Source organism: Durio zibethinus, chromosome 17, assembly GCF_047325235.1.
Source record: "Durio zibethinus cultivar Kanyao isolate XHJ-2024 chromosome 17, ASM4732523v1, whole genome shotgun sequence".
Classification (NCBI taxonomy): Eukaryota; Viridiplantae; Streptophyta; class Magnoliopsida; order Malvales; family Malvaceae; genus Durio; species Durio zibethinus.
In genome coordinates this window covers 8649116-8657334 of record NC_143178.1, presented here as the reverse complement: position 1 = coordinate 8657334, position 8219 = coordinate 8649116, and the positions used below count along the sequence as shown (strand labels likewise).

Here is an 8219-nt window from a genome sequence, read left to right as displayed (position 1 = left end):
TAACTAGATGCAATTGGTCACCTAAAATATCATCTTTTAATAAAAATCTTAAAATTAATTAAGATTTACTTAAAATATGATTTGGTCTGTGAAATCAGGGTTGAGTCCGAGAGTATAGTTATGAGTAAATAAAGTATTAGCATCCACACATCGCATGTTCAAAGAACAGTACCAATTAAACATATATTATCTTTTAATTAAATATGATATAGTCTTTTCAATATTTAGACTTAATTCTCTAAAAATTTATTCATGGGAAAAAGCTTTTTTTAATAAAATTTATTGTTTATGTACTTTATAAATTCTTCAATGCTTTAGCAAAATTTACAGAAAATATCTTCATTTAAAAAAATTTTTAGAAAAGTTGACTCTTCATAAAATTCTCAATATTTCGTCATGAGATTTTTTTATTCACAAATTAAATGTTTAATTTACATCATTATAAAGTAATTATAAATGCTTTGTTATTATTATTTTTAAATTATTATAATTATTACTTGATGATTATTCAAATAAAGTTTTTTTTTTTTTGTAAAATTGGTTTAGGATTATTTAAATTTTTTGGTGAAATTCCAAAAAATTATTTTTTCTTAATTATAATTAAGGAAAATAAGATTTTTTCAAATTTCCTTAAAAATTTTCACCCAAATGATTTAATCAAATAAACACATTTATTTTTTTTTAGTTATTTATTTATTTATTTTAGTCATTTAAATAAATTTTTATTTCAACAAAAATAAATTTTAAATTATTTCAACTCATTGGCAAAATCAAAAAATAATTTTACTTGCACTAATTAAAGAAAACTAAACTCTTTCAATTTTTTTAAAAAATTATATTTTAAAAGATTTATCCAAATAATTCATTATTTTTCTTAATCATTTATTATTTGCAGAATTTTTTTATAAAAATAATTTCTTAAATTATTCTAACATTTAGGTGAAGTTCAAAAAATATTTTACTTAAGTTGTTAAGAAAAAAAAAGTACTCTTTCAATTTTCCTTAAAAAAATTTAAACATTTTTATTTTCATTAAATTTTACTAAAAATCACTATTTTTTTGATTTTATATTTTTATTAAGATTATTACTTATTTCCTTCAAAAAAAATAATGATTTATTTATTTTCTTTAATAAAATAACAAAATAAACAAAAAATATAAAAATTAAAATTAAAAAAGAAAAAGAAAACAGAAAACTTACATACAAATTAGGTTAGAGCACAAGTTGACACACAGATTTAGCGGATTTGCCTACAGGTTAAGAATGCCCAAAATGATGTCATTTTGGTAGCCTATTACACGCCTGAATCTTTATTTTTTATTTTTTCTCTCTTCCCTCGGGTTCTCTCTTCAAAATTCAAAACCCCCTCACCGACCTCCATGCTTACCTAATTTTCAATTGGTCACTAACTACCATCACTAGAAACTTTAATCAGCGCTAAAAAATTTAATCAAATCCTAGAATCTGAAAGTTTTCCAAATTTTGGTGGCCAAAAAATTCAATCGACTGCCAGAAAACTCAATCGATCATCAAAAAATTCAACCAATAGTTGAGAAATTCAAAATTTTTCAGATTTCAATGACCTAAAAAAATTTCAAAATTTTTTTAAAAAAACCAAAATGATCCTTTTAGCCCCTTAAATACTTTCCTTCAACTACTTTTTCAAAAAAATCTCAAAATGCTTAGATCAAGTTCTTTTTTTTTTACTTTCAATTTTTTTCCTTTTGAAATTTTTTTTAAAAGAAAAAAAAAGGCTTTTTATGATGGCTTTGGTTGTGGATTTTTGGTTGTTTATGTGTGTGTGACTTGGATAAATTTTTGTAGTATGGTAGGTTGGGTTTCTACCTATTGCTTCTCTCTGTAAATTGCTCTCTATTTAGAGACTGGATTTATAGGATTTAATAAGAATCCAAATCCCAAAAAATTTGGAATTGAGGATGATTTTTTAAAGCCACCAAAAACCTTATTGCAAAATTTGTCATAGTTTGGCATTGGATAGCTTGATTTCAGTTGCACAGGTTGAAATTATTTTTTTACTTTTTTATTTTTGTTGCTTTTTTATTTTTTTTACTATCATTATTATTATAAATACATATAAATATGTAAAATAATATAGTTTTTAATATGTAAAAATTAAATTACAATTTTTAGATATAATAATTGATTCAAACAAAATTAGATATCTACATATAAGTTAGTATTTCTTAAAAATCTAATATAAAACAACTAATTATATATGCAAGTATACTAAAAAATTAATCTTTGAATAGATAAATTAGATTTATAAGTATCAATTGCTTTTTTATTCATAAAAGATTAATATTATATTATTTAATATATTAATTGATAATTTTTCTCTTAATTACTTCATTTTATGGATCAAATGCACCATTTTCAAATTTAAAATTGATAGTTAATAAATTCATAAGATACTTTATCTAAAATATAAATTAGTATCTATTTGAAGAAATTCAAAAAATAAGTAGCTTCTTATTTTTAATAATATCTTTTGTTTTTTTTTTTTCAAATATTAGTTTAAATTTTATCATTATTATCTAGAAATAGTTTAAAATTATTTCGCTTTGCTCTTTTTTATAATATTTCACTTTACTCTTTGCAAGCATGCAATTTGCATCAACATGTTAAGGCTGAACCATCTGGTAAGCCTAGATTTTGGTGAGTCGTGCAAATATTTAAATTTAAGATTTATTGAAGCCGAGGCAAAAGAATATATATATAGGAGTAGGTTATCATTTACATTATTTTGACATATCAATTTATAGTTTTTTAAATACATAAAATTTATTTTTATTTAATATAAAATTTTAAATTTGCGTATATTACTATGGAAGATAAAGAAGATGAAAATTAAAAGAAGAATTGACTAAGTAAAAAATTAATTTTATTTTTTTATTGGACAATAATTTTGTTAATCATATCTTTAAGATTTTTTTATGACCTTTTTCAAAATATTTAATTTTCTTATGAAATGAAAGTCGGATATCTATCACTTTTATATAGTTCATATTTTTTGAAAACTTAGACATAATCATATTAAGAATACTAATTTTATGTGTATAATATTTAATTTAATAAATTAATATGTGCATAGTACATGTCACAAACTGATTTTTAACATAAATCAAGGAAAAAACAAAACAAACCAATATCTAATTGAACTAAATCCAAACATTTAATGGGAGTTGAAACCTGAAATCTAAAGATTTCAGAACATCACCTACTAAAGCCTTAGACGAAAATCATTTTGTCATCATATTCCTTTTTCTCAAATCCTTGCTGTCATCGGCTGTTTGATTCGAATTAAATTTAGCACACTCATATTATCACATCACCTACTTTTCAATTTTATCAGATTCTTGGAAAGCTAAAATGGAAATAGCGTAATAGATTTTTACTGCTTTCTGATGGAATGGTTGCTAGTAGGAAATCAAACAAATAGAATCGATTCTAATCCAAGCTTTGTTTGCTTTATTCAATCAGGGTTGACTTTTTTTGACTCTTGAGGTAAATAAATAAAGAAAAATTAAACAAATTAAAATCAACGGTAGTCAACTGTTATTATTGTTTTTAATTTTAACACCGTCCAATGAAGTTAAGGAATAATAGCATAAAAACTTTGTAGAATTCCAAATCAACAGATGGATTTTTAAATTCAAAGATTTTACATCCCATGGTCCCAACTTTAATCCATCAACGAAACATAACTTTTTAAGTGGGAGCTTTCTTCTTTTTTTTTTTTTTTAATCAGAGTCTTGAACATCACTCTGAGTTGGATCGACTTCCATTAAAATGATTCTGCAAGTTGAGTCTACGCCTGTGCCACTTGCACTCTGCATCCGCATATGTTCCTTTGGTTATCACCTCAAAGATTCTCTCATTTTCAAGGCTTCCATGCATACATAGTTTCCTTTTCTCTCTCTCTCTCTCTCTCTCTCTCTCTCTCTCTCTCTCTCTCTCTCTCTCTCTCTCATTTTAATAAAAAAATTACATGTTAAAAAAATAAAATTTAACTCAATTTATGCATACAAATACTATAATAAATCCAACATTCAAATCTCAATACTTAAAATTTTTTTTTTCTATCCTGCAAGTAACCACTTCTTTTATATATAAAAAAAGTACTAGTTCTTCTCAATAGCTTAGAATCAAACACACACTTAGAAATTACTAGAATCTAAAATCTGATCCAAATTAAACGCAATGTTCTAACGTTATGGTTATATGTTATGCCAATGCCAATTTGACTAAGTCCTTTAGGCAGCTGCCGGCCGTCTGAAATGGGGTAATACGTACGTGGTATGACTCATGGACTTTCCAAACTGATAATTTAGGTTTTAGACATTTACTGTACTTGCATACAACAAATCTAATTAATGTTTTGTTCTCTTACTCTTTGTAGCTTTTCCGAAGTTAAGGTTAGTTAACGTCGTGATAAATTTCTCATGTAGAAACTAGAGGATTAAAGTAGATCCACTAGTGCAAACCCACACAAACTTCAAGATCTCGTGATAAACAAAAATTACTATTTGGATACGCGCTACATAAAAATTTTTGGATTACTCTAATTTCTTTTTCTTATTAATAAAAAATGACAAGGTAGCCCGACATCGTATCATTTCAATACTTTTGAGAAATATACCCTTTTGGGATTTTTTCCGGGGGAGTCACAGCCCTTGTACGCATAGCTCAATAAACTAATTAAACCTATAATCGTGCGCTTTTTTTTTTTTTTTTTGTTAAAGGGATAGGAGATGCGATGGTGGTTCCAAACACTCATCTTACATGTTTTCTTAATTTTTTAAGTCACTAGGTCAAAAGCTAAAAGGCATCCTATAATCATGCTTTAATTGTGATTTCCTTGTAATTTTCGCCTATGGGATTGTTGAAGTCTTAATGATAATTGTTACCCCGTTGTAGAACTCATTGATAGTATGAGTGAGACACTTTCTATAGCAAGCGTAATCTTTTTTACCAAGAGTTCCCACAAATAAATGCAAATATCAATTTCACATAATGACCGAATCAAGCTCTATCTATTAAGTGGCTTCAAATCTTTTAAAACTTACATGAATCATGCCTCATTGCCTATTGTGTTGTAGAAAATGTTTTTGGCTGCAATTCTGCTCATGTATCATGCGATCAAATTAAGAAAAACGTCTTCTAGAATCCTCATTTTGATTTTCAAATTTGGTTGATGTCGCAGCTCACCTGGCACTCTTCATGCCTGGTTATGCTGAATTTGGACAGCTTCAAACTCATTCAAGGAAAACACTTTTTGTTTTTCCTTATGAAACACATTAAAAGGACCCAAACTAACACATTCATTCCTTTTGTGCAAGCCTGAATGAGTGGTGTCGACGGTTATGTGCTGCTAAATTTTTGGCGTCGGGAGTCGGAAACTTAAGTTTCGCTCTTCAGATTGTAAACTTAGAATGAAAAACTGTCTTCATAGTCAAGAGAATAAATAAAACAATATTAGACTTTGAATCAAATTGGCTACTAGTTCCCTTTCGAACTTGTTTAGTATATAACTCTAAAAACTCGGTACAGTACAGAGAATGGAGGGTGGCATAAATCTAAATGACAGCTTTGCCCCTTGTAGGAAAATAAAAATTGAATAACTTCCCTTTTTTATCCCTCCCTTCGGCTTAAGCTATGCAGGTAACAGGTTAGACAAAACTCAGAAAAGATTAATTAAACGAGGCAATAGTGATCTGAATCGCCTAGAGAATCCTCCTTGATTTCTGCTTTCTGTGGCTTCTGTTGCCCAACTTCTTTGCTGTCATCAACAACCACTACAGATCCGGTCAGCTCCTTGGCCTTTTCAGCCTCAAAATCCCAATTTGTCCTAACCAAGACCACCATCATGGTCAGCATACATGAGCCCTGGGCAGCCAATAGTCCAAGCCACAATCCCTTGAAATCAAATCCTGCAAAGAAAGCTAGCCATACTGCCACCGGCATACCAACGAGGTAAAAGCAACCAAGGTTTATGTTTGCTCCTTCTTTTGGCCTGGCTGTGCCTCTTAGAACTCCACAACCTGTAGTTTGTGGGCAGTTTCCAAGTTCACACAACCCGATTATAGGCAAAACAAGAGAAGTTAATGCTATGATCTCTTTATCATCTGTAAACATGCTAGCCCATATGTTCCTAACCATTACCGCAAATACAAGTGCTGAAAAGCCCAGCATGAAGCCACAATAAAGGCCTACAAAGGCGGCGAGTTTGGCCTTTGTGGGTTGGTTTGCACCGAGTTCATTTCCAACTCTTGTTGATACACTGAAGCTTAGGGAAGATGGGAATATGTAGATTAACGATGTTGTTTGAATCAAAATGCCCATTGAAGCAACAGTAGCTTTGGGGTTTAACAACAACCCGCATAGAAGAATCATGATCTCGTACCACCACCATTCAAGGCAGACTGAGATGCAGCTCGGAATGGCCAAATTCAACAGCGATTTCCATTCTTTAAAGCACTCCATCGAAAATCCTCCCCATGTCTTTTTGTGGACTCCAAAATAGAGGATATAGATTATTAATGAGCCTATAAGATTGAAGTTAGTCCATACTCCGCTAAGAGCAACTCCCTTGATTCCTAATTTAAGGTGTGACACAAGAAGGTAATTAATTGGTATGTGCAGAAGAATGGATAAAATGACGCAACATGTTAAAGGTAGAGTTATGGATTGGGTTCTAAGATAGATTCTTAATGGGTGCAGAAGAGACTGAGCTAAGAGGTCAGGAACAGAGTAAATAAGATATGATTGCGCTTCTGTGGCTAGAGTTTCATCCTGACCACAAAGTAAGAGCATTCTCCTCATGTTTATCCATAGAAGAGAAATGGGCAGTGAGGAAACCAAAAGCAAAAGCACCGTTCTTTGCAACGTGATCCCGAGAAGGGTATACTTTCTGGCGCCAAAGGCTTGTCCACAAATGGATTCCATTCCCATGGCAAGACCTGAAAGAATAGAGTACCCGCTGATATTAGCAAAGCCAATGGCAAGTGAACCACCTGCCAAGGCAAGCTCACCGAGGCGGCCAAGAAAGAGCATGGAAATCAATGAGCGGCAGTATAACATGAGCCCCGTCAGTATCATAGGAAGAGCTATCTTAGCTATGGAAGTGGCTTCCTTGACTGCAAGAGGGACAGAATGGGCCCTGTCTAGCTTCTGGGTCTGGATTGTTAAGTGGCACCTTTCTTCTTGTTTCGATGTTGGACTTTTGGGGATAAACAGTTCGTAAATATTGGACCCTTCCGAGTCTTTGATTGAGAGAAGGTAAGGAACTTTTGAATCACATTTGCAGGAGTGATGAGAGGATGTAAGCTGGCACATCTTTTTTCTATTAGAAATGCTCAGAGGGATCGAGCGAGAAAGACAGAAGAGGAGAGAGAGTTTTGCGGGGGAGTTGTACAAGGGGTGGAGTAGAGGGGTTTATAGTGGATTTCAAATTTGCTTCGAACTTCACACGCATTCAACTAAGCCAAGAATAACCCACTTTTTTGTAAGCACGTAGATGTCGTATTGACCGAACCGCCTTTGAGGTGCACAGGAGAGTAGGGGCCAGAAAGAAGAAAAATTTACTTTGTGAACTAAGATTCGAGATTAATGACTGGGTTCTTTTTTTCTGTTTATGTTTCTCACAAAACGTCTTCAACCCAAATTTTCTATTCACATTAGAAATCTAACAAGGGATTTTGCAGACAAATATGCATCAACTATGAGGATTAAAAAAAAAAAAAAGGAGTCAAAAGTGTTGTCGTGTGAAGTATTCAGGTGGAAGCTGTAGCACACAATTACTAGCTTAATGTACTGATAGCATTATAACTATAATATTACAATTATTTAATCATAATAAAAAATTATGTGAAGATCCATCATTTATAAGAATGAATTTTATATAATATTTTAATAGATTTTATATAATTTTAAAATTTAATTAATTAATTAATTATAATATAATTATTATAAATAATATGCTCTCCCTCATCATAATTAGGACAAAATTGGAGATTGGACTTTCATACATGACACTTTTTGCAATGTACAAGGACAATCAATATTGTCTGGACACTAAGGAATTTTTACGTTTCTTTTGGTGGAAGATTAATGTATAGCCTTCTGCTACCCTTAAATTGTCCGCTGTGGCTATACGGCTTATCGATTGCGCCACTTGTTTAACACCATAGTTTATTGA

At 30.6% G+C, this 8219-nt stretch overlaps 1 pseudogene; it reads right to left on the bottom strand.

Annotated features, from left to right (window-relative positions):
• Positions 1–5503: 5503 nt before the first annotated feature.
• Positions 5504–7472, bottom strand: LOC111288290 (protein DETOXIFICATION 49 pseudogene; annotated as a pseudogene).
• Positions 7473–8219: the final 747 nt, after the last annotated feature.